Source organism: Miniopterus schreibersii, assembly GCF_964146895.1.
Source record: "Miniopterus schreibersii genome assembly, chromosome: 19".
Taxonomy (NCBI): Eukaryota; Metazoa; Chordata; class Mammalia; order Chiroptera; family Miniopteridae; genus Miniopterus; species Miniopterus schreibersii.
This window is the reverse complement of record NC_138119.1, coordinates 28,984,676-29,012,066: the sequence shown is the minus strand read 5'-3', so window position 1 is coordinate 29,012,066 and position 27,391 is coordinate 28,984,676. Positions and strand designations below refer to the sequence as shown.

The 27,391-nt window shown below is 46.9% G+C and overlaps 1 long non-coding RNA gene across 1 annotated transcript in view; it reads left to right on the top strand.

The window, feature by feature from the left end:
- The first annotated feature begins 3,403 nt into the window (after positions 1-3,403).
- LOC308548988 overlaps positions 3,404-27,391 on the top strand; it is a 53,863-nt gene continuing 29,875 nt past the window's right edge. Inside the window, exons 1-2 of the long non-coding RNA XR_013997697.1 lie at positions 3,404-3,490; positions 6,953-7,062. This is a non-coding gene — a long non-coding RNA (uncharacterized lncRNA). The remainder of the gene's footprint in view (positions 3,491-6,952; positions 7,063-27,391) is intronic.

Genomic DNA, 27,391 nt, shown 5'->3' with positions numbered 1-27,391 from the left:
CTCCTCTGTGGTCGTAACATTCACTCTGCAGGTAAAAATCGGTGGAATACTAGAGAGAGAAGAGAAGGGCCTGGGTGTCAGAGAAATCTGAGTGCTAGTCTTTGTGAAATGAAATATGTTACTACTACTACTACTACTGATCTTGCCTGATGCCACGGGAGTTGTGGTGAGGCTCAGAATGTTTATTGGCTACCCAGGGCTTTGGGAAGTGTGACGTGCCCCAGAAATGCAAGATGGTGTTAGTCATACGGACCACAGGGCAGAACATGAATATAAAAATGAAGGTCATCATGGAATCCCTCTGGCTAGCAGGGGAAATAAAATGACTCTACAAATATAAGGCACAGTGCCTGCAGATGCTACAAAAATATATCCCGGTGGTGCCAATTATACTCTTTGGAATAACAAAGACTATGAATATATCCATCTATCCGGGTAGCCTCTACCATTCCCACTCCTACTGCAGGAGTTCCTTCTCTTCATACTAGCTCTAGCCTAATTGTCTCCTCTCTCCAAATTATCCCCTTCTTTCCATTAATGTGCGTCTACGTATAGCAGGAATTCTTCCCCCTGGGATGGTGGTGGTGTGTTCGTTTCCTAGTACTGCTATAACAAATCACCACAAACGTGTGTGTGTGTGTTATATGCTGTTGAGTCTGTTCCGACTCCCGGAGACCCTATGAATGAGTGGTACCCTGTCAGTGCGTAGCCCTGCTCAGTTCCTGCAGACTCCTGCCTGTGGCTTCTTTTGTGGAGTCAATCCATCTCACACTGGTCTTCCTCTTTTCCTGCCGCCTTCTATTGTTCTCAGCATTACTGTCTTGTTCAAAGGACCCTGCGTTCTCATGATGTGCCTGAAATAGGACACATCGGTTTTTGCCTCTAGTGATGGTTCAGGCTTAATTCGCTCTGGGACTCACTTGTTGGTCTTCCCAGTGGTCCAGGGTATCTGGAGAGCTCTCCTTCAACACCACATTTCAAAGGAATCAAATTTTCCCCAATCAGTCTTCTCCACAGTTCAACTTGTACATCTGTGCATAGTAATTGGTAATACCACAAACTTAGAGCCTTAACATAACACAAATTAATTATCTTACAGTTCTGGAGGCCTGAAGTCCAAAGTGTGTCTCCCTCGCCTAAAATCAAGGACTCAGCAGAATTGTATTCCTTCTGGAGGCCCTAGGGCAGAATGTTCCCTTGCTTTTTTTCCTACCTTTAGGAGAACACCTCCATTCCTTGGCTTATGGCCCCTTCCATCTTTAAAACCATCAGTGTTCTGCTGAATATTTCTCATACAGCATCACTCCCATCTCTGCTTCTATTGACACATCTCCTCTGACTCTGACCCTGTTACCTCCCACTTATAAGAACCCTTTTGATTACACTGGGCCCACATGGATACTCCAGGATAATTTCTTTACCTTAAACTCCTTAACATGATCACATCTGTAAAGTTCCTCTTGCCATGTAAGGTGACATATTCACAGTTTCCAGGAAATAGGACCTGAGCAGATTTGGAGAGGACTACTTAGGATAAAAGAAATCTAGAGCCTCAATCAAAAAACAAATTTAAAGGGAAATAGAAAACCTTCAACCCTTCCCCTCCTTCAATTACGAAGTAACATAGCAACTTTTTCTATAAATGTAACAAATTCTGAAAAAATACCTCTGAATTTCTTACTATACCCATTAAACATCAGACTCCCTGCTATCAGAGAAGCAGAAACAATGGGTAACAACAGACTCCACATGAAAAGAAAGGAGAAAGGCTCAGTATGTTGGCAGGTTGTACTATGTGCTTCAGTGGGATGGTAGCTATAGCTCTTTGAAATGATTAGCTGCTAACAGTTGTTCACAGCTCTTCAGCTGCTCTCCCCTACAGTCCTTTGGTGATACAGACTCCAAGAAATAACCGAAATAAAAAATAAAAATGGTACTGTTCTGATTGAAGTGGGCACATGGAGCCCCCCAAGCACTTATGTTAAATTCTGGGAACATCGTTCGAAATCTGTTTTGTGAGGTTCTTTCTCGGAGTGAAATAATAAGAACTAAAGTTAGAAATTAACATTCGGAGCACAGAAATAGGGAGAACACCATGTTGTAAATTATTCTGCTGCTGCAGAAACAAGGAACATAATATTCTCTAAGACTTGGCTTTCATCCTGAGACTCAGTTTCCCCACCTCTGCCATATATAGCGTAGGCTCTTCTATGCCACAAATCTGCTTATTTTACTTATAACAGGGTTAGTGGGCAATATGGTAAAAAGTACGCAGGTCCAGCATGGATGGGCTGGCTCTGACCCATTCATTCATTCATTCATTCATTATATATTTATGGAGTCCTTGTGTGGGCCCAGGACTGGTTTAGATGCTGGGGACATATTAACCAGGACCTTTTACAGTCTGGGGGAGAAGGGGATGGGAGGGAGCTTCTGCATGGCCACCTGGAACACCCTGCTGGGTAGGGCTCCATGTCAGGGCACGGGGAGGGCCTGGCGAGCTTTGCAGAGGAAATGCGTCTAAGCCAGGACCTAAAAGACGGCAGGAGTTACTGCCAGAGGCTGGGGCTGGGGCTGGAGCTGGCTGGGATCACGGAGCTGAGCGTGCAAGGCCAGGCGGTGGAGGGGCCGGGTGGGCGGCGGGCACGCGGGCGGGGCTCCTGAGGCCGCCTCCCCGGAGCTGGAGCTGGAGCTGCGGGAGGAAACCGGTGCAGGGTCCCTGGAGGCACGGACGCGGTGTGCACGGCGTGCGCCGCGGGCACAGCCTGTGACCTTGGGCAGGGTCCTGCCCTTGCTTTCGCATCAGAGCCCGGCCGATCCCCCGGGCCGGCTCCCGCTCCGACCTTGACCCCGCCGGCGACCTTGACCCCGCCGCCCACAGCGGGGCGCCCTGGGAGCCCGCCCGGCCGGGGCCCCGCCCCCGCGCCCCGGCCTCAGGTCCCCGCGATTTCCGAAAACCAGAGGTCGGGGCGACCTGGCTCCGAGGCGCCGGCGGGGCGAGGGGCGGCCCAGGGGCCGAGGGTCAAGGCCAGGCGAGCGCGGCCGCCCCGCCCGCCGGGAATCCTTCCCAAACCCCGGCCGCGGCCGCAGCCCCCGCTGCTTATCGCGTCTCAGGGGCCTCCGAGGAAGGCCGCCCGCCGGCGCGGCGGCAACCCGGCTTCGTCCCCGCGGGGAGGCCGCGGGCTCAGGCCGCCGGAAGCGCGCGGGCCGGGCTCCGCGCCGGGGACGCCCCGCGTCTGCGCAGGCGCGGGCCGAGCGGGGACGCGGGGCGCGGCCGGGGTTCTGCGGCCCGCGGCTGCCCTCTGGTGGAAGCCGGGCTCCATGGCACGGCCGCTGCCAGCCGGCCAGCCAGCCGCGGGAGGCCCGGCCAACCGGCCGGGAGCCGAGCCAAGCGCTGTGTTTTTCCAGGTCCGCGCAGGGCCAGGGAAACCCTGCGTGTTTGATGAGAATGGATTACTGGAAAACTAGACGGAAGGTACCCTGAACGTCGGTATGTACTGTATTGTTCGGGAGTCAACAGACTGTTAAGTAAATGTCAGGTGACAGCGGTGCTGGGAACCCCGGCCCCCCCCTGGCCTTGGCTGCTCCCTGACCTTGAGCGAGGAAGGCCCTGCGGGCCAAACGGCTTAGCTGCTCCGGGAGGGAGGCGGCGGCGGGCGGCCAAGACTTTGAAGTAGGAGCTGGCCAGAGCCAGCCAACAGATCCACCCCCAGGGGCTCTAAACTGCGCTATAACCTTTCCCCTTGCACACCCCACAAAGGCAGAATATATGTGGACTAGTAACCCTTCCAGAGGAGAGCTCTCTGCAAGGCAGGGGTGAGAGTGGAAGGGTCTCTGGGGACCCACCCAGTCAAAACTCTATCTGAAGGGCAACCCCAACAATGGAATACTTAGCAAAGAGTGGACCCCACAGTGGAATGCGAATTATGTGCCCTAGGCGGATAAAGGGACCGCTCCACATACAGCTCTTTTTAAATTCCTCCTCACAGGCTGGGAGTGGGGGAGGCCTCCCTGAAGTCCTGGTCCTGAGTTGCCTTGGTCTTCTTGGGTCCCACCCTGTTCTTATCTCAAGAAGTCACTTCGGAATGTTTCCTTTTCTCTGAGATAAAAAGATGACTCATGAAAGTCGTCACTGGCCCCTGCGCAATTCTGCACGGTTCCTAGGGCTGCTGCTGGGGAGCGGCTTCTTTAGGGCGTCCCCTCCGTTTCATGCTCTCCCAGCCCATGGATGGGTGCCACCAGAATGGTTTTGTGTGTGTGTGTGTGCCTGGGGTTTTGGTGGGAAGAGAGCAACTTCAGGGATGATGGCATGAACTGACAAAGCTCTCCCCACTTTTGGAGAAGTCATGCCTCCCATTAGGGGGTATTTTTTCCTCTGGCCTCTGAACCCTCTCCCTGACTGCAGATACTGGGGTTGCTCTATAACCCACCACTCCTGCACTGCGTAGGTTATCGAAGCACTTTATGGCAGAGGTTACCGCAAGGATTTCCTGTGGAGGAAGATGGCAGAGCATGGGTCTGGAAGGCTCACAGCATGGTCCCTGCATGGTGACACAGACGTTCCATGTTCTTCAAGAAATGTGCAGACTGGGTGACCTCACTGGAGATCTTTGGGCATGAAGCCCTCATCACACAGAGGGCAAGTGAAACCCACAGAGGGGAAGTGACTGGCCCAGGCAACTCTGCAAGCTGGAGGCCCAGCTGGAATTAGATCCCAGATCTCCTGACACCCAATTCATTCATTCGGTGCACACATTTGTTGAGGACCCACTATGTGTGAGGTGCTATACTAGGTGCTGGGGACACAGCTGTGAATAAAATGAAGTGTCTGCATAGAGCTTATATCCTCTGGTGTATTTGGGGAGATTGTGGGTAAACAAATAAACACATTTATCCCAGAGTGCCATACACAGATGTGCTAGGGAGCTCTGTGCTCCCTCTACTCTGTTCTTGGAGGGAAGGGTCCGAGGCTTGGAGGAGACGCTAACTCACGCCTTCAGTCATTAAATATCCGTGAAGCCTCAGTGTGTGTGGGGTCCTACAGGGGATATACACATGTGAGAGCAGGACCTGCCTTTAAAAGCTTGCCACTCAACTGGGCAGACCAGACATGCCTCTTAGCATCATCTTTACAGGTATGCCTGTAATTTTTACGCTCCTTGTTTTCGTCTCCTGACCTCTTTCTAAAGGAGACCTGTAGAAAATTCTGATTCTGAAATGGTACATGGCCCTTCCCTCAAAGGCATCTCAAACCCTGTCGCTGTGACTGATGTACTGATGGCCACCGTCCAGTGGCCTTGGGGAGGCTGTGGGCAGCCCAGCCAGGGCCTGTAGTAGGAGAGAGGGCCAGCATGCGCTCCACTGTGAGTAACAGAGCAGAAAGCGCAGAGGCAGAGTGTCTCCGGATTAGGCAGATCAGCGGGACAGGATGCTGCAGACTTTCTGGAAGGGAGGCCTGGGCCGAGGGGACCTTCAGCGGGAGAGAGAATTTCCGTGCCTTACTCCTGCTCTGCCGTGGCTCCTTCTAGACCTTCCTGGGTGGGGGCCAGGCTCTTCCCTTCTCCTCCCTCTCCACCCCATCCCCAGAGTCTATAGAGGTGGGGTGTGGGGGCAGGAAGTGAGGGGAAAGGTGCTGTGCTACCGAAAGGAGACATGGATCCCCGACCTGAGGCCTCAGTCTCTTCTGTAGAATACAGAAGCTGAAATAGTTCAGAACTTTCTTCCCACCTTCAGAAACTGTATTTCTTTAAAAAGAGGTGGAGAGGCTCTATTGCTCAGGCTAGCTGTCCAGGTACCTCTAGGCCAGGCTAGATTGCCATTGCTATTTGGGGCCTGCCCTCAAACTCCCTCTGCGAGCCCCAATTTCTGTGTCATTTAGTTCCTCACCTGCCTGCGCCCACTGCCAGCAGAGAAGCCAGCGGCAGCTTTAGAGTAATTTTTTCGGATGAATTATCATTGGGATTTTTATCTTAAAAGAAAACTTTGAGATGTTAATGTTAATGCTCGTGCTTTTAAATACATACGCGGTTCTGGATCAGAAACCCCTGGTGGTGTGTGAGGTGCTCTGGGGAGATTTGCAGATGCTTATCTCAGGTCAAGGAACTCCCCAAGGCCCTGACACCTTTGAGAACCACACCCTGACCAGAGCAGCTTTGTGACCCTGTGCGTGTGCGCGTGCCCAGTCAGCCCTCATTTTGGGCCTTGTGTCTTTCCGCCACGGTGAGCTGATGGAGGGGGTAAGTACATCATTAGAGGAAGAAATGTGTCATCCAGGAAATAATTCATTTTACAAGTGGAAAGTCATTGAAAAACCCATCCTTTTGGTTATTTTGTGAGCACAGGGGCCTGTAGGCAGGTGGAGGAATCTCAGAACAGAGTGGGGAGAAAATCAGACTATTATGAAATCAGAACCTCCCATGTTTTATATGAACCCAAAATTCACATACGGAGCCCAGTGGGTGTTCCACCCAGAGGGCGCACGCAAGTGTGCACACACATGCACAGCTCCACACAGACCTGTGTGATGGCTCACCTGCACATATGTGGGCACTGAACATCCTCACAGATGCATTCAGGGTAGGACAGAGACCCAGTGTGATGGGTTGACTGGTGCCCCCCAAAAAGATATGCTCAAGTTCTACTCCTTGGTACCTGTGAATCTGACTTTATTTGGAAAGAGGGTCTCTGCAGATGTAAGCAGGTTAAAACGAGGTCATCCTGGAGCAGGTGGGCTCCCATCCAATGTGCCTGGTGTGCTTATATAAAGAGGAAAATTTCAACACGGACAGACACACAGAGGGAAGACAGCCATGTAAAGGTGGAGGCAGGGATGGGAGTGATTCTGCCACAAGCCAAGGAACACCTGGAGCTCCTAGGAGCTGGAAGAGGCAAGTCTCCCCTAGAGACTTTGGAGAGACAATGGCCTTGAAACACCTTTATTTTGGACTTCTAGATCCCGACTGTGAGAACACAAATGTCTGCTGTTTTAAGCCACCCAGCCCTAGGAAATGCTCACACCCACGAGGCACAGGGCCTTCGGCACAGGCAGCAAGAGACACTCAGGTAAAGTGGACTTCCTCTGCTCTTCTGCTTCCTCCTGGCAGCCTGGGCCTTCTTTTCCCTTGACCTCGCTCACCCCAGGCCCAAGGCCACCCCCACCATCACCACTGCGGCCAATACCAATTGTGTACTTTTCTCTCTGCTGAACGCTATTCTCAATGCTTGAGGTTAATTAACTGAATCTTTACAACAACCTTGGGAGGAAACGGAAGTACAGAAAAGTTGAATAATTTTGCCCAAGCTGGTAGGGGCAGAGAATTCAGAGTTTGGTGAGATTCTGTTTGGGTCTGCTGCCCCTGGGAAAGGACTCTTTTCTTGGGGTTCCATTAGGGACTGAGTCCCAAGTAAAGTCTGGACTGTCTGTCCCCTGCTTGTGGGTCCTGGGCTGTGAGGTCTAAAGCTAGGCTCTGACATATAGGCTTCCTCTCCACCTGGGTCTGCTGGACCTGCCCTGCGCTGCTTAAAGAAGTAAGAACAGAAGCGGGGGAGGCAACCTGGGCTCAGAGTTTTCATCACTCTTCTCCCTCATTCTTTGTCTTGATTGAGGAATATTTCATTCATTGAGGAATATTTTACCTGCCATCATATACACACATCTGAAGTGTAGTTTGATGAGATGTGACAAATATATCTAGTCACACAACCACTGCTCTAATTACAAAAGGACCATTTCTATCACACAGAAATTTCCCTATGGCCCTTTATAGTCAACCCCCCATCTCTACCGCAGGCTATCCTTGATTCCATTTCTAGTGCCATAGATTAATTTTGCCTGTTGTCTAACTTCATATGCATGGAAATAAATAACACTATTTTTTTATGTATCTGGCTCCATTTACTCAGCATATGTCTTTGAGATTGATGCATGTAGTTGTACATGCCAATAGTTCACTCTTGTCTTTACTGCTGAGTGGTATTTCATTGTATGAGTGTACTCCAATTTGTTCATCTAGTCACCTGTTGATAGACATTTAGGTTATTTACAGTTTGATACTATTACAAATGAAGTCGCTGTGAACATTTGTAGATCAGTCTTGTGTAGACATGCATTTTCATTTCTCTTGGGGAAATGCCTGCCAGTTGAATGACTGGTATATGTTCAACTTTTCAAGAAACTGACAACTCTTTTCCAAACTGGTTGCACTATTTTATGCTCCCCTCAAAAGCATGTGAATTCTAGTACTTGGTAATACCTATTTTTAATATTTTAGTTCTATTGGGTATGAAGTGGTACCTCATTGTGGTTTTAAATGGTATTTTCCTGACAACTAAAGATGTTGGCCATCTTTTAATGTGCTTATGGACATTTCTACACCTTCTTTTGTGAATTGTCTTGCCAATTTAAAAATCGAGTTGTTTGTTTTCTTACTATTGAGTTGTAAGAGTTTTTTATATATTCTGGACATGAGTCTAATGTCAGTATTAGCCAGTTAGCCAGTCCGTGACTTGCCTTTTCATCTTGTAAGACACATTAGTTTGAATTCTTTGGCAGGCAGTTGGTAGAGGTCCTTTCTCTAGGGTCAGTTACTGCAGCTTTATTTTGTTCCTTGGGTGGCACCATGATTCCTGGATTTTTCGTGATCCTTGTAGCCTTGCATGAGTGTCTGTGCATTTGGAGAAACAGCTACCTCTTCTGGTCTTTGCAGATTGGCTTCAGAAGAGAAAGGCCTTTGCTCGTCAGCTCAGTCAGAGATTTTGGGCAGGTCAGTGGGTGGGGGCCACAGGTGGGTGGGCTTGTGGGGTCTATGGGAGAAAAGGCCTGTTCTTGGGGTCTCCCTGTGGGCCTGGTGCCAAGGCAGGACACATAATTAAGGAAGTAAATGCCACAGTCATGCCATTCTTGTCTGTATTTCAACAATCATGTAAATTCCCGTAGTCATCTTTTGGTAGAAGATGGAGTCTGAGTAGATGGTAACCAAATCCGGCTGAAGTACTGAGCAGAACCTCTCGGATTCTATAAACTCAAGGAGTTCTCTCCTCTAATCTGTAGCGTGTACGCTTTTTTGGCAGTCCCTCCCCCTTCATTCTCACACATTCCCAAGAACACACTTGTACACACACAAACATGCGGATACCCTCGAACCACCAGACTCCGCTTCAGACACTTGAGAACCTTGGACCAGAAATTGATGGACACTAAGACGACCTAGAAATGTTTGCTGTTTCTATCACCAAGATGTTTGTGATTATTGATGGAGACAAAAGTCTTTAGAAAGAGGGTAGAAGAAACTTTGTAATACAGGAAAGAAAAACACGTGTCGGCGCACACACGGATAACCACAGGGAAGGGAGGCTCTAACGGAAGAGGAGCATCCTGCTGAGACTCAGGTCACCCAACTGCCAGTCCTCCCTTGACAAACACCTCGAGTTTGTGGGGTAAATTTTGAAGATGAGGAGAAGGTGCTCATTATAGCTTATGTTAGTGAGGTTTTGTATGGCAGTAACACAGCTCATACCACCAAGCATAAAGAGCATATTTTAATTCATGTAACTGAGAAGACTGGAAGAGATGACTGCTTCAAGCATGGCTGGGTGTAGGACTTCTGCAGTGTCACTAGGGCTTTTTCCCTCCATATCACAGGCAGGTGAGCACAGTGAACACCAGTAGCCTAAGGTTAACATCCTACCGGATTAGCAACTCCAAGAAGAATAAAATTCCTTTCCCAATAAACTTTGGAGAAGACTTCTATAGAAGGATCTGATTGACTGACTTTGGGGTCACATGACCGTCCCCGATCCTATTACTGTGGCCAAGGGCACAGGTATTCTGATTGGCCAGGTCAGGGTCTTCTGCTCACCCCTGAGCAGGATAGTGACAGCCCCACCCACACCACTTGGAGTGGATTTCCCACAGAGAAGAGGGTGCTTTAACCCAAGAGGTGGGAGATTCGTTCCAGACAGGCAGCACAATAGCAGCCGCTGCACAGTCCATACCCCGACTGCATGTATGACTATGGAAGCAAATTACTTAACCTGATTACGCATTAGTTTCTAAAAGGAGTGATTTTCTTGGTGCATGGGATATTTACACGTGGATGACACGAGGCCCGCGGTGAAGAGTGAACTCAAAGGTGGGAGGAGGGTGCTATTCGACTGTCACCCGAGGCGCAGACGCTGTCTTCGTGGGAAACCACAGAAGAGTTACTCCACTTCTTGAGCCTCGTTATCTTGGTAACAGACTGAGGTAGCAGAGAGCCATCCTTAGAAAACAAAGGCACAGAGATGGCCAGATAGAGCAGGCAAGAAAGATGACAATCTCATCTCCCTTTTCTCCCTGCATGGGACCCCATGAACGCACCCATGTACCCAGAACACAAGGACAGGAGTCCAGTAGGTGAGCCTTGAGGACGCACGCTGGGTGCCCTTATTTCCCCCACCCGCTCCCACCCCAGCACAAGCAGCAAATGAGATTACAGAAGCCAGGGAAAGCAGCATTCGGGAACTAAATGATAAACGTGCCCGGGGTAATCGAATAGCATTCTGCTGAAAAACGAGCTCTCAGAGTCCATCATCAAGACTATGCTTTACCAGAGGGGCTCCCCCCTGCCTCCCTGTGCAGACCCAGCAGCTTTAACCCTCGGGGAGGCTCTGCTAGGGGAGTGCAGGCTTTGGCTTTCCACGAGGACCCCTTGGAGCAGTTTGATGTTGGAGTGAGCTGCCCAGCGGTCGGTGGGGAGCTCCTGGTCCCCGGCACTGTTCAAGCAGGGGTGGAGGGGAGGGGTGAGCCCTGTGATCGCTAAGGGGCCTCTCAGCTCCCGGATTCTGATTCTTCCTACTCCACCATCTGGCCTCTATCGAGAGTGTACTATAGCTTCAGCTCGGGCCTCAGTACTGGGATAAATAACAAAAACGCAGCAGACGGCTTAGATGGCACTTTGTCTGCACCAAGCAGTATTCCAAGTGCTTTCGGGGATGTGCTTTCAAATTACGGGAACTAACTTGATCCTGGCAACAACCACAGGAAGCAAGTACCACTGCTGTCCAGATTTTACAGTGAGGAAGACTGAGGCACAGAGAGTCTAAGTAACTTACGCACGTTCACATGGCTAGTAAGGCGAGGACAGGATTCAGACCAGATGACAGGAGAATGAATAATATAATAATATAATATAATATTGATAACACAATCCCCATTCCCATGACTCCACCATCTCATTGGGCAGAGTGGAGCTGAAGGTTTGAAAATGGGGGGATCATGGATGAGACCCAGACTTGACGGGCTCTCCGGCCCTTTTTGTCAGTCCTTTGCCTCTGCAGCGCAGCCTTTCTCCAGCCACCCTCCGAGGGGGCCAAGGATGGATGCCGTCCCTGGAGCCATGACTCACAGCAGTGCTGGCGACAGCCCCCCTCCAAACCCACCTCCCTCTCTCCTTTTTCCCTCTTTCTCTGCTTATCGTAATTATTTGGGAATTTACAGAATAATCTGTCACCAAGTCCTCCTGAACAAATTGAATGTCAGGTTTATAAAACAACCTAATAAAGCAGATGGCATTACCCACTGGTAAATCTCTTCCCCGTTTCCTGCCCCACCCCCTCCCCACTCAGTGTCCCCGAGAGCTGACAGATTATCCATTTATAGGCAGATTAATCCTGAGCAGTATAAACATGGGGAGAAAATTACACTTTCTTGTCTCCATAATTGATAAGAAGGATGCATTAATCTATAAAGCTGGGAGGAAAGGCCCATCTGTCTGCCCGGGCAGACGTGGGGGTGTCTGGGAAGGAACGAGACCCGTCTATCTTCCTGTCTGTCTGTCTGCATTCTTATCAGAAACGTCTTTCCCAGGGGCTTCCCTTCCTCTCCCTGGCCCGAGACGCTGGGCACCTGCAACCTTAGACAACCCCATCCCTGCCCATGAGGCAGGCGGGGTTCAAGGTCAGCATTTCAGCCTCGAAGCCAGCGGCCTAGGCTCTGCCACGGCCTTTCTTCTTTCCAGAAGCTCCCACAATTGAGACGTGATTCCGTAGGTTGCCTCAGGTGTCCACTGACTTGCCCTTGAGGGGATTACAAGAGAAATTTGTCCAGTGAGCTTGTGATTCAGTTGCCTCCCCACTCCCCACCATTGCTTTAAAACTTTCTGATGTGTACACCCTCCCCCCTCCCTTCCTCCTCTTGAGGCACCTTCCCTGGAAGAGGCAGCTGCGAGGCATTAATTGTCTCCTTGAGGCCTGTCAGAGCTGTCAGGGAATGTCACGCTGGCCGAGTCCCCCTCGATCAGGAGCAGGCGTGGGGTGGAGGGAGGCTTTCTGAGGAGACTCTGCTTTGGAAACAACCGTCCCCCTCCCAACTCAGACACAATGGACAGAAACACCCCCACTTCCACCCCACTCCCGTTCCATTTGAGGGATTTAGGACAGGACCCTAGGTCACCGTGCCTGGAATGGCTTAGTGGGGATGGAGGAAGCGTTGCAGGGAGGGGTAGATCTTTTTAGGGTGGGAGACAGGGTCCAGAGGAAATCCTGGTGGATCCCAGTTTAACCAGAAGGACCCTGTTGGCCAGCAGGACCTCCACTGAGAGAGGGGGGAAATAAAAATCAGGATGGGGAGGGAGAGAGGCAGAGAAGACAACCAGAAGACACCCAGGGACCAGGAGAAAGGGGAGGCGGGAGATAGACTAAAGGAGAAACGGAGAAGTCCAGGGCAAGAGCTTGCGGTTCCTGCCTTCAGGATGGGGGGCGTCTCTTAGAGCCTGGGAACCTCGGTTCCCATGCTGTCTCCCCCAGAGCGCAGCGAGGTTGCTGGCCTCCGCGCAAGTGGGCACCTTCCTACCAACACCCCCTGGCTCCCCGTGGAGGGGCCCCGGGGCCCGAGAGTCCGAGTGGATCAGAGAAACTGTCACAGGCGTGTTGTGCCTCAGCAACACTTCACGCCCACCCCGGGCTGTAGGCTGGCTCTGCCCAGGCCTCTCTGAGGACTGGAGCGCCCGAGCTGCGCAGTGCTGCCTGTGGTCCCCCGGGCGCTTCCTGTGCTGGGGATCGGTGGGCACATAAGTGCCCCCCCAAAGTGGTCCAGTCTTTGCTTTGGACTCCAAGCTCTTTGCACAAATGAGCTTGGCTGGAATTTGAGGATGGCTGTAGCCAGGGTTTCCCAGACGGACTCCCCGGGGCGCTAATGGTGCTCCAGCTGTTCTCTGGGTGTCGCAGGTAAATGCATTTGGCAGATGCTGGGGCACCAAAGCTAAACAAGGCCATTCCCTCTGTTTTACTTTTGGCATTATTTGTTTTCCTTTTCTTCTCTACTCTGGCCCTTTTTTGTCCAACTCTTTCCTTGGTTTCTTCTAGCCCTTTAGATTTTAAAGCATGATTGTGGGTTTGATAAATCTCAGTGAAATTGTAAATACTCATCTTGCTTTCATGATTTCCTTTTTTTTTTAAAAAAAATGTGTCTTTAATGATTTCAGAGAGAGGAAGGGGGAGGAAGAGACAGAGAGAAACATCAGTGACGAGAGAGTGAGCCACCGATCGGCTGCCTTCCGCCCGCCCCCCGCTGGGGATCGAGCCCACAACCTGGGCATGCGCCCCGACTCCTTTTTAAAATAAATGATTAAGTTCTAGTTTTAAAGTTGACAATTGTCATTTTAAAGGAGAAAAATATACTCTGACCATCGGGTCCTGAAGGCTTGGTGGTAATGTCATTCTATTTTCATTTACCAATTTTAATAAAAATCACTGCAACGTGAATTGTAAAGTAATGATATGTAAATGATCTAGAGAAACCAACAGAACACTTAATTTTAGCCCCTTAACTGTAGTAATTAATGCTGGATGAACATCCAAGGTTTGAAGGGTTAGTTTTAATAGATATAAGTTTGGGTGATAAAATAATTTTTTTTTACTTACTCAGTTTCTAACAGTCTCAAACTGCTCCAACCAATTTACTCATTACTGTCTAAAGAGGCACCTTTTGTACTTTTTTAATAAGGAGAACTGAGCGTCTTTATTCTGCCAGTGTAGCTTCATAAAGTGACGAACCAGAATCCGTCCCCCACATGCTGTTAAGAGCAGGGATTTCTTTTTTTTTTTAAATTTGCAAAGCTCTGCGTTAGACATCCTCAGAAGATACAGGGAATGGCATAAATGCCATTCCTGCCCTTAAAAAGACAATACAGAGTGAGAAAACATGTCTGTCTCTCCTGAAGGTGTCATTAAGGCCTTCACAAAACAAGGCTGGCTGGTTTTTTAAAAAGGCGACATGAAGTGAATAAGTGCTGGAGAATGAAGAGCTGGATTCTGCATGTGTCACATCTCAGGGCTTTGCTCACACTAGCCCTGTGCCTGGACTGCCTCTCCTACACTCTGTGTACCTGCTTAAGTCCATTTCTGACATCTCCTTCCCTTCACCAGCTTGGTAGAATCAACTACTCCTTTTCTGGGCCTTCACTGTACCTGCTCCAGACTTCTATTAACATATTACTGAATTTTTATTTTATTCCGTGTTGGCAAATTCAAAACCCAAGAAGCCAAGAAAAGCACTCCTAGATTCATCATAATCAAAATGGTGAAAATTAAAGCCAACAAACAAACAAAACAAAACAAAAACCTTTGAAAACATCTAGAGAAAAACTATATAAACAGGGGAACAAAAGTCCTAATGACTGGAGATATTTCATTAGAAATCCTGAAGGTCAGGAGACATTAGGACAACATCTTTAAAGTTCTAAAAGAGAAGAACTGTCAACCCAGGATCCTATATCCAGCAAAAATATCCTTCAGGTATGAAGTAAAAATTAAGCCATTCCCAAATGAAGGAAAACTAAGAGAATTTGTCACTAGAATACCTGTTCTGTAAGAATTGTTAAAGAAAATTCATCAGACTGAATCAAAATGATAAGACAGAGTTGGGTCTTGGAATGAAGGAAGAGAACATAAATGGTAAATATGTGAGTAAATATAACAGACCATTTTTTTCCCTTCTCAGTTCTTTCAAACACATATGACTGTTGAGAGCAAAAATTATAACATTATGTGGTAAAATTTTCCATGTATAAAGATGTAATACAAATGACAGTGATAACAAAGGTCAGTTGAGGGGAAGAGTAAAGGAGTTTATATGGTTGCAAAGCTTCTACATTTTACTTGATTGTGAAAGTATATACGTTGTAATCTCTAGAGCAAACACTACAAAATAATACAAAGATATTTAGCCAAAATGTCACTGATAATAGCATACTAAAAATTATTTAAATTCTCTTAAAGAAGAGATTGTTTAAAAAATAATTATTAAAAATACATTTAACTAATTATTTAAATAACTTAATTTTAATAATTGTTTAAATAGATATTATTAAATAATAATTAAATTTAAATAATCCCAAAGAAGGCTGGAAAGGGGGCATAGAGGTACAAAAAGAGGGGGAAAAATAGAAAACAAATAGTAAAATGGCAGAACTAAGTTCAACAATATCAATAATTATATTAAATGGTACTGATTTAAACCCTTCAGTTCAAAGGTAGAGACTGGCAGAGTGAATTAAAAAACAAGTCTCTATTGGTTAATCTCTTCCCACATTCTCCTCAAGGAGGAAAGAAAGAGGGAGACATTCGTAATACTTTCAACAATAAAGATTTTTAAAAAAGCAAGTTCTCTATTATATGTGGTCTTCAAGCAACACACCTCAAATATAAAGACACTGTTAGGTTTAAGGTAAATGGGCATCATGCATATAAGCACAGGACGGCTAGAACAGCTATTTTAAAATCAGGTAAAATAAACTTCAAGGTATAAAGAGTGTCACTAGAGATAAAGAGGGACATTTCATCAGGAAGATAAGACAATTATAAACTTATATGAACCTAATAACAGAGCAATTTCAATCTTAGGAATAAAAACAATAATAAAAGAAAGAACTTTAATACACAACATAGATGAACCTCAAATACGTTGTAAAAGAAGCCAGGTGACAAGAAGTGCAAACCATATGGTCCTATTTATATAAAAATCAGGAAAATGAACACAAGTCTATTATAACAGAAAACATGGCTTTCCTTTTGTTGGATCCTTCTTTTATAGACAACAATAAGCTTTTCTGTGGAATTTGATTTTTCTTCCACTAAATTTCTCTTTCAGCACCTTCCTGTATTTATTTTTCTTTTTATCTGAGTGCTCTTCCAAAAGACTTATCAGAATGAGATTTTGTGTGATAAATCTTCCGAGGCCTCCTGTGCCTAAGTATATTGTAACAGCACTCTTTCATGTAAATGACAATTTGGTTGGCTATAAAATTCTAGGTTCAATGTTCTTTTCATTTAAGAGTTTGAAAATATTTCTGTTTCTCTATATTCAATGTATGTACTGTTAAGAAATCTGATAAAATTTGAGTCTTTACCTTTTTAGATGACTTGCTTGCCTTTCTGGGGAGCTTTCAAAAGTGTTTTGTATCTTTGATTTTTAAAATTTTACTAAATTATACCTAGGTGTGGGCTTTTTCTTTACCTACCCTGCAGTCTGTAAGTCATTTCAATCTGAGGCCTTTCATCTTTAATTCTTATTTCCTCAAATATTTCATCCCCTGTGTTTCCTCTCACTCTTTTGGAATCCCATTGTTTGGGTATAAGTACGTCTACTTAGTTAGGATTAGTTTTAAGCTTTTCGTTAATGTTTTCTATCTTTTTACCTTCTCTTGCTGCTTTCCAGAATTTTTTAACACGATCTTACAGCTTACAAATTCTGTCTTCAAGGGTATCCATCAAGCCATTTATCCATTCAACTTATTTCAATTATTATTCATATACAATATCTTCATTTGTTTATTTTTATAACTTATTCTACCTACTTCATATTTCAACATTGTCCCTTTTGTTGAGAATATTTATGCTTATTTTAAGATCTTGGTTCATCTGTCCCAGTTTATCCTGCTTCATGGGATACATGCTGTTTAGTTTATTATCTTTCTTTTAAAGTAGTTTTACTCCTCAAGGTCAAGTTATTTTGATCTGCAAGTTCATGTTCCCTTGGGGATACAGATACTCTGTTTGTGATGCATAGTGAAGGAGGGTCTGAAATCCTAGCTTGTTACCTCCTGGTGAACTTAAAGAAAAGGGGAGGGCTTAAGCTCTAAGGCAGAGAACACCTGGTTCTGCAGAAACCCTCTTGATTAGCCCCAGCAAGCTGCCCCCCCCTCCCAATTTAGGGTCCCTTTCAGATTCTGTTCTCTTATTGTGTAACTCCTCTGTCCGGCATTCTCCTCTGAAAGAAACCAACTTGGGAGGTGGTCATATCCTCAGTATATCTACCAGCCTTGATGGTGGGGAGGATCGTGCTGGATGGATGAGTGAACACCCAAGGGCAGCTAGAAGCACACCTGTGGTCCCATTAGCTCTCACACCAGCAGGGTTTTAGGATTCCTCTAATAATACTTTTGGAAGCTTGGAAGCTTGGACTGTGATGCTGCTGTTCTAGGTGGACAATGGTCATTGTGTAGGTACCTGTATGGGGTGGGAGAGGCACAAGACCAGAGCTCTAGAGCCAACCTAATCTCCCACTGAGGATTCTCCCCCTCTATTCCATTCACTACCCACCCATTCTCTCCACCCTTACAACTGTTCTGTCTTTGGGAGCCTTCTGATGCCTAGGGATTTCTCACAGTTTTATGTTTAGATCCTCAGATCCATGACTTATTTTCTGTGCTGTAGTTTCTCTAAGATTGATTTTGGGGGAGGGAGTCAGCAGCTTATGCTAGTTTGCCATCTCGCCAGAAACTGGTGACTCATTTTTTGGGTAAATGCTCAGTCTTGGAGATGTGTCCTCCCTCTCTCTGGCCCCCTTCATTGAGGTAGAGGGCCTACAAGACGCTGTGCCGTTGTGGGGAGGAGGGTGTCTTGGATCCACACAACATCATCTCGAATTGCCAGCTCTCTCCTGCAGAATGGCTGGTGTGGGCTGGTGCTTGGCTTGGCGATCCCTGATGTCCTGCCTGGTTGTTTGGAGATCATGCTAGTTCCCACCATTACAGCCATGGTCCAGTTCTTTTTCATCAGACCTCGAGCCTCCACTGGTCCACTGGCCCACCAGGCAGTTCTGAGTTTCTTCACCAGGGAACAGGGAAGTCCTATATCATCCCCGCTGGCCATCAACAGACAAGGCAGGGAGCCAAGGGCTTGGCCTCGGGCTCACTGATGTAGCAAAGCACCCTCCACATGGCTGTTCTATGCCATGTTGGCTGCCTGAGCACTGAGCTTTTCTTAGACTGAAGTTCCCTAACTTAGAGGGGGTACTGCCATCTTTCTAATATTCTTGATCTCCCCATATCCATCTAGATGTTTCCCTTGACCAGAACCTATAGAATTTTGTACAAACTTCGGTTACAACTTCTTTCCCTTTGCATCATAAGAATTGATGTTTCTGTCTCCCCAGATGGAGCTGGGCTCCCCAAGGGCAGGTATAGTCTAATAGTTTTCCTTGCACTGCTCAGCGTCTGGCTTAGCTGGGCTTGGCAGAAAATAAATACTGGATAAATGTATGTTGAATCAAATAGAATAATAGAAGTTAAAAAGAGATAAGTGCTTTAAAAGTGGTGTTTGGGGGAGAAAGACATTATTTATGGTTGGGGAAATGAGACATTATTTATGGTTGAGGATGCGGGAAGTTTTCTTAAGAAGATAACATCTGAGGGTTTTGAGTGATGGAAAGAAAGAACACTCCAGGTGCAGAGGCAACATTAGGAGCAAAGGTATAAAGATGGAAAAGTGTAGGATGTTTGTTTTTTTCTTGAGCTTCTTTGCAAGCCCCCTGTGTAATTCCTTGGACATAAGGGGTGTTGAGAATAAACTGCATTGAGTGGAATATGGAAGCAATCTAAGTGCCCATAAATAGACAAATGAATAAAAAAAACTGTGGTAATAGCTATATATCTATATATCTATATTTCTGTATATCTATAATGAATATTACTTGGCCATAAAAAAGAATGAAATCTTACTATTTGTCGCAACATGGATGGACCTAGAGGGCATTGTGCTAAGTGAAATAAGTCAGTCAGAGAAAGGCAAATACCATATGATTTCACTTATATGTGAAATCTAAAGAACAAACAAATTGAAACAGACTCCTAGACACACAGAGGAGACTGGTAGTTGCCAGAGGGGAGGGGGGTAGGGGACTGAGAGAAAGAGGGGAAGGGATTAAGAAGTATGACACATTGGTAGTCCCAGAATAGTCGTGGGAATGTGAAGCACAGCATAGGGAATGCAGCCAATAATAATGTGGTGACTGTGTATGGTGCTAGGTGGGAACTGGAGATATGAGGGGGGGACCACTATGTAAAAGTATATAATTATCTAACCACTATGCTGTATGCCTGAAACCAATACAAAGTAAAATTGAAAGTAATCTTCTAAAAAAGTAAAATTAAACTTCTGAAAATAACCCCTGTCCCCTCTTGCTCCTCCAGGAAGGGTAAGACCTGGGGATGCCCAGGGGTCATAGAAGACTTTATTTATTATTATTATTACTGTTATTATTATTATCGTCCTCACCCAAGGATATGCTTATTGATTTTTAGAGAGAGAGAGAGAGACATCGGCTGCCTCCTGTAGGAGCCCCAACCGGGGACCAAACCCACAACCTTTTTGGCGTGTGGAATGATACTCCAGCCAATTAAGCCCCCTGGCCAGGGTGGTCTTAGAAGACTTCAGATCAGAAAGAAAAAGATCTTTGTTTGGCACCGACATGCCCATACAGTGTTTCACACACTATATCAATCAGTCAAGGTCTTTGTAGGAAATAAATGGCACACCCAGACAATGTGACTGAGGAGAACTGAAGGGAGGAGCTAAGCACAAGGTGCAGGTTGATAAAGGAAACCAACAAGGGGTGTTCAGGTATCTTGGGGCCAGCAAAGTCCCATCCTGAAGCCTGAAGGACACTGGGAGGAAGACATACTTTGTGTCGGGGGCTGTCTAACAGGAGCACTGCCAAACTCTGGGTGTGTACATGCCTGTGTACATGGGTGTACATGTAGGAGAGAGACAAGCCCTCCAACTTTCTCCCGCCCTCTCAAATCTCCCACCGGTGCCTCCCAGGGCACAGAGTAAGGAGTGGAAAGGTGGAGAGTGGGCCTTCAGATACAGCATGTTCAGTATACACCATTTGTCTCATATAATTCTCACAACGGCCCCGTGAGGATGGTTTTAACTATGAACATCCGTGTATTATTGTGGAAGAAAATAAGGCCCAAGAAGTTGATTTTTCCAGAATCAAAAGCTAACCCAAGGAGGACCTGGGTCTTTATTATTTATAGGAGCAATTGTCTTGTGTGTGTCTTGTGTGTGTGTGTGTGTGTGTGTGTGTGTGTGTGCCAGCTGGGATAGGTAGGGAGGACAGGGGACACACAGCAAGCTCGAGCCCTCACAAGCCACCCTGAAATGGGATGCCTGGAAAGGGCCAGGGGAGTCTGGGGATGACATTATGGGTTAGCGACTGGACTCTGGGGCTTGGATGCAGGAGGCACACTAGGGCCCCCGGCCCAAGGAGAGGAAACTGTCGTGATGAGGAATAGCACGCTATCAAGGGATTCTGAAAGGTTTTGGTTTCAGGAGTACTTGACATTCACAGCAATTTTGAGGACTCCAGCCCTGGCTGGTGTGTCTCAGTTGGCTGGGCTTCCTCCCACGCCCCAAAAGGCTGCCAGCTCGACTCCCGGTCAGGGCACGTGCCTGGGTTGCAGGCTCCATCCCAATAGGGGGTGTGCAGGAGGCAGCTGATCAATGTTTCGCTCTCACATTGATGTTTCTCTCCCCCCTCTCCCTTCCTCTCTCTAAAAGTCAATAAAAACCTTTAGGAAAAAAAGAAAAGAAAAAACAAAACAAAACTACTATTTATTAAGTTTTAGTATAGTATCAAAGATGAATATCTACAGTTATCTGAAGAAAGTATTAAAAACCCCTACCTTTTCCAACTACATATTCAGATGAGGCCGGATTTTCTTCACATATTTCAACCAAAACAACATATCCCAACAGACTGATTGAGAAACAGATGGGAGCCAGTCAGACATTAAAGAGATTTGCAAAAATGTAAAACAACACCGACTCTTTTCCAAATCTTTTTTGTTTTGGAAAATACTTTTTATAAAAACATGTTATTTATATTAACATGAAGTATCTCTTGCTATTATTTTTAAATAAATTGAAAATAAATATTTTTAAATTCTCGTTTTAATTTCTAATACAGGAAATATTGTATTAGAAAACAACCCACATAAACAGTGCTCTTTGGAATCCTCAATAACATTTTTTTAAAGAATAGTTTATTGATTTTTAGAGAGAGAGAGGAAGAGAGAGAGCGAGAAACATCAATGTCCTTCTGCATACCCCCTAAAAACCAGGCATGTGCCATCACCGGGAATCAAACTGGCAACCTTTCAGTGCATCGGAGGTTGCCCAGCCCACTGAACCACACTGGCCAGAGCTACATGGTAGTTTCTTAAAAGTTGTTTGCAATATGAAATTTGAAATCAATAAACCTTCCATACCTTATTGCATATATTTATGAAAATACATGGGTGAGTCTTCTACTTCTAAAGGCTCTTTCATCCATGCGTGATCTTGTAGAATCATGCATTGGACACTTGAAAAACATTATTTCACCGAGTTATGTAGATCTTCCAAATGCTGACACATTTCATTATGCAAGATTAAAATATCCCAGCTTTGTCACAGTTACCACTGACCTCATCAGGAAAGATTTTAAGTAAACTGGGAAGCTTACATCAAGTTCATGGTGGTGAGTACAAGTTTTCCATAATTCTAATTTTCAAAAGAAAGTCAATTTTTATCATTGGCCACAAATTCCTCCATTGGTTTCCATAAAGTGACAGGCTCACTTTGCTCATTTTTGAGAAAATTTGTACCCAAAACACAAGTCTGAGTGACCATAGCTTTTCAGTTTGTTGTTGTTTTTTTTTTTAATCACCCGAGGATATTTTTCCCATTGCTTTTCAGAAAGAGTGAGAGAAAGAGAGAGAGAGAGAAAGGGATACACTGATGTGAGAGAGACACATCAGTTGGTTGCCTCCTGCACACACCCCGACTGGGGCCGGGGATCGAGGTTCCAACTGAGGTATGTGCCCTTGGCCCAAATCGCACCCGGGATCCTTTATTCCGAAGGCCGATTCTCTAACCACTGAGCCAAAACTGCTAGGGCTTGGCACTTGTTCTTTCAAATCAAAGTGGCGTCCCATGAAAGGAGTCGCTAGTTCAGGTCACAGCTCAATCCCACACATGCTTTTTGCTTGAGATGAGGATTGTGGTTCCACAGGCACAGCAGGGTTGAGATTTAATAAAATTAATGCTTTCTCCTGCTTCGTAAAAGACATTCAAAAGTACAAGTGGATTTAAAAACAGCAACGGTGAGTGTATATTGAGGAAAAAATAAAAATAGTTCAATTCAGTGCCATAACTTTGGTCCCTGTAGGTGTCAGCAGCTTATTCACCGCTGTTTGCCCATCAGTACAAATTACAACACAGAGAAAAAGACAAAACATGTCATGACATTATTACAAACGTATTTTGACCATGTGCACCCCTGAACGTGTCTCAGGGAACCCTAGGGTTCTGTGGACCACACTTTGAGAAGTGCTGGGCTAGAGGATCGGGACTAGACGGGAATGAGGCCTGGCAGCCCGGCCCCGCCGGCTGGAGGAACTCTCAGCCGCTTCCCAGCTCCCTTCAAAGGCGCCGGCCGGGCCTTTGCTGCCCACACAGACCATCCAGGGCTGTGGGATGGTGTCCGAGGTGGGTGGTGTATGTGCCAGGGGAGGGCCACCCCATCTGAAGCTTAAGTAGCTTTTCCAGGTGAGAGGCACCGGTCTCAGAGGAGAGCAGGGACTGAAAATTAGAAGAATCATATAGTATTTGTTCTTTTGTGACTGTTTATTTCACTGAGCATAGTGTCCTCAAGGTTCATCTGTATTGTAGCATGTGTCAGAATTTCCTTCCTCGACAAGCTAAATAATATTTCATCGTATATATATATTTCATGATGTTTAGCCACTCATCTGTGTACTTGGGCTATTACTACCTTTTGGCTATTACAAATAGGCGACCTGAGTTTTGCATAAGACAGAAGAGTTTAAATCTCAGCTTTGTTCATTTCTAACTTGGATGAGATGTCTAACTTCCAGGAGTCTCAGGCTTCCTACATGTACAATGCAAAGGCTTTTTGTGCCTTTTAGGATTTTTACAGGCATGAAGGAGATCTGAGTGCGTGGTTGGCGGTGAGCGGACCTGACACCTAGTCAGTGCACAGTGCGTGCAGGAAGCTGCTCCTATCGCGCCGTTTCACTTCCAGTGTTGCTTTGCAGTCAGCTCCTTTTCTTTGTTAATCTGCAACAGCTCCATCTCCATCACTCAGCCAGAATCCCAGGGGGCGTGAACTTGAACGTCATAAATAATCACCAGCTCCTTGTTGATTGTTTGACTCGGGGACATAGAATCATGAGTGTGAGCGTGAGCATATGAGTGTGAACGTACGTGGGCCTTTGTGTGTGTGTGCACCTGGGCTCACTCAGGATCACCAGCACCGTGGGTGTGAGGGTGTGTGTTTGTGGTAGGCGGGGTTGGCATATAAATATTGCCCCTGCTGACAGCGAATGAATCTGTGGGCCTGGTGGGCAGCGCAGGGGATTGCTTTGTGCCCACTTATTCTGCGTTTGCTTGCCCCCACCCCTCCCGGTGCCCCACGCTCCTCTCTCAGTAGGGTGGGGGTGTGCGTGGAGTGCATAAGTGAGCTGGGAGTTGGGGGGCAGAGTGGTGGGGCACCCCTGGAGCACATGCAACTGCAGATTCTTTGTTCTGTGATACGATTCCTCTACCCCCACTCCATACACACCCTAAAGAGCTGTTTTCTGTGCCAGCCTGGCCTCCCATTCCCGCAACCCAACAGAAGGCCTGTCCCCACTTGGCTTTTGCATGCTCTGGCCTTGTGACAATGCAGTCGCCTTCCTGGCGCCTCCCCCTCTCCCCTGGCCACTTTGCCTTGGCAGGTGTGAAATATTAATTGCCTCGCTGGGGACTGGGCTCTTCTTGTCCGCCGTGTCTGACCAGAATATCATTCTCTCCTGCAAATATAATTACCAGGGTGGGGGTAGAGGGGAGGGGGCTGCAGGGGAGGAGGGGGAGTGTGTGTGGGAGGGCTGTTGAGTGGGGGCCATGGCTTTTTTTCTTGATCGCCTCTCTCCTGTCTGTTAATTAGGAGCTGAGCTTTGCTACACGCTGAGATATTTTGGTTAATTATGAAAGAAAAGGACTCATTTGTCACGTCTCTTGTTTTCGTTCCACCACGTCTCCTGGTGACAGTGGGGTGAGGGCTGATGGACTGCTCAGGAGGCAGCACCAGCTGCTCACCCCGCCCCCCCTTGAGAGGCAAGAAGGGGTTCGCAGGACCAGGGCGCTGGCAGGGCTCACCTGCCTGGGCTGGGTCCATGGGGTCCATGGGGTCCATGGGGGCCTTCGCATCCTTAAGTGGGAATGTGAAGTGGATGCCGGGGAGCAGCCCAAACCCCTCCAGAGGGAAGGGAAGGGGAGGGCAGGCCCTCCCGCGCCCTCCAGTCAAGGCTGTTGGCCTCCAGCTAATGCCCAGGGGACGGAGGCTGAACTTGCTGCGAGCGGTCAGAGTGGGCAGGTGGTGTGGTGCCTCCCGAGGTCGTGAGGAAGTGGGGGGCATGTTCATGCTGGAGAGAGGGGGTGAGCATAACATAGTGTGACAGTCTATGAGTTTGCCATGGGGCAGAGCGCCCAGGGGCTGTGGAGGGACGCAGTAGTTTTCTCTGCCTCTGCTCACCTGGCTAAGGTCTCTCTCGGGCCTCGGTGGCACTTCACTCCCTTAGACCCAGATACGAGCCCCACCTCACCGAGCGATAGTTAATATTTTTGCTTGTTTGTTTGTTTGTTTGTTAATCGTCACCCGAGGATATTTTTTCCATTGATTTTTTTTTCTTTAGAGAGAATGGAAGGGAAAGGGGGGAGGGAGTGAGAGAGAGAAACATCGACGTGAGAGAGACACATTGGTGGGTTACCTCCTACACGAAGCCAGATTGGGGCTGGTGATTGAATTTGCAACCCTGGTACCTGCCCTTGACTGGGAATTGAACTCGTGACCCTGGGGTGCTCTGGCCAACGCTCTAACCACTGAGAACACTGGCCAGGGCAAGATGGTGAACTTCATGTGTCCATTCAGCCAGGCTATGATGCCCAGTTGTTTGCTCAAACACCAGTCTAGACATTGCTACAAACATATTTTCAGATGTGATTAACATTCATAACTGGTAGACTTGGAGGGAAGCAGATTACCCTCCGTGGTGTGGGCGAGCCTCGTACAATCTGCTGAAGGTCTTAAGAGCAAAGACTGAGGTTTTCTGATCAAGCAGAAGTCCCGCCTCAAGACTGCAGCATAGAACTCTCCCCTGAGTGTCTCACCTTCTAGCTGGCCCACAGATTTCAAAGTCAAGGCTGTGTCAACTTCTCCCTTATTTTCCAGCCTGGTGGCCTGCCCTACAGATTTCAGATTTCAGCCAGCTCCCGAAATTACATGAGCCAGTTCCTTAAAATAAATCTATCTATAGATATGTAGTTATATAGATAAAATAGATATCTGTTACTGGCTCTGTTTCTCTGGTGACTAATACATACCATTTCAACCCTTACCTGCAGCCTGGTCTTGGGCTTGCCAGCTTCCCCGCTCGTCCCCTCCACTAGTCTGTGAGGGCAGAGACTAAACTGGGCCCTGCAACATCCCCTGGCTCCAGCATAGGGTCTGACTGTAATAGGCCTTAATATGTATTTATTGCCTATCGAATGAGTTATTTGGGAAACAAGAAAGACCTACATCCCTGAAACCAATCAAATAACCATCCAAGGCAGCACAGGCAGTGCCTGACTTACAAATGGATTGAGTTCCAAAAATTCATTTGAGTCAGTTGTCTGAAGCTTTTTCCCATAACAACAAGGATATCAGAGCTGGCAAGGCTCCCGGGCTGGCTGCCAAAAACCTATTTAACCCACAGTATAGATTAAGTACTGTGCATTTGCCATGAAAAATGGTGGAAAACAATACTCTTGCAAGGCTAGTAATTAAGAGAGAAATGTGATAGTATTGAATAAAGTAGGTAATTTTTTATTTTGAAAATTAGAGTTTGAGGAACATGGATGAGCAGGTAGAGAAAGACGTGGAAAACCCGAACGGAATTTCTGAATCTTTTCAAAGGTTTTCAAAGTCCATGAGATCAAGTCTTTATTTGATCTAATTTCTGGGCAAAATTCAAGGTTGTTCCTCCCCCTATTAGAAGGCATTATAAAAAGTGTTTTATGATGAGGCCAGCTCTTATTGGTCTCAATTAAGGTCATTAGTTTGTTCACAAATGTAACAGAACGGGAAGAAAGGAATCCTTTGGTGCTTGGGCGAGAGTTAGAGAGAGAGAAAACCAGTCCAGAACTGATAACGGGGTATGGCTGTGTGGGAATGACCGTGCCAGAGCTTAAGCCCATGCGCCCGGGAGGCATGAGGAACTAGCAGGAAGGCAGATGCCCAGGCTCTGAGGAGCAGTAGGGAAAGGGGAGCGCGGCCACGGCAGCAGCTCCTCAGACCATCACCAGGAGGCGCTGTTGTCTTGTTCTGGCCCAGAAGAGGGTGGGCAGCCTTTGAGGAGTTGTTGGGATAAGCGGGAGGGAGTGTGATGGACATTCCCAAGTTGGGAGTTACTCCTGCAAAGCCACTCTCAGGTTATAAAGATCCAAACAATGTGGTGCGGCCTACAAATCCCCTAAGAGCCAAAGGAGGGAACCACAGGTAAGGTGAGCCTGGGGCCAGCCTTTGAAGGCCCGCATAGTGGGACCAGCAGGAAGACAGGGGACAGGCTTCACGGCCAAAAAGGCCAGTGTGAGCGAAGCTCCTGCGGCAAGAGGAGCCTGGTGTGTTCAGGAAAGGAAAATAACTCCGAGGTATTGACTTTGCGAAATAAAGCAACATAAATGGGATGTTCAGATGGAGAGTGTTTTTCAGGTTTGGGAAGGGAACAACACAATGAGTTCTTTTTAAAAGAAGTAAATAAAAAGTTTCTATTTTGAAATGATTTAAGATTTACAGAAAAGCTGCAAAGAGCCCAGAGTTTCATGTACCCTTCATCCAGCTTCCCCTAATGTTAACATCTTACATAATCACAGTACATTTACTAAATTAAAAAATTGACATCACAGAGCCAGTAAGTACACTATAGACTCGATTCTGATTTCACCGGCTGTCCAAAGGATGCGCATGTTTCTGTGCCCGGATCGCACTCAGGATACACTTACATTTAGTTATTTTTCATCCCTGCTACTCTGGGACAGTTTCTCAAGC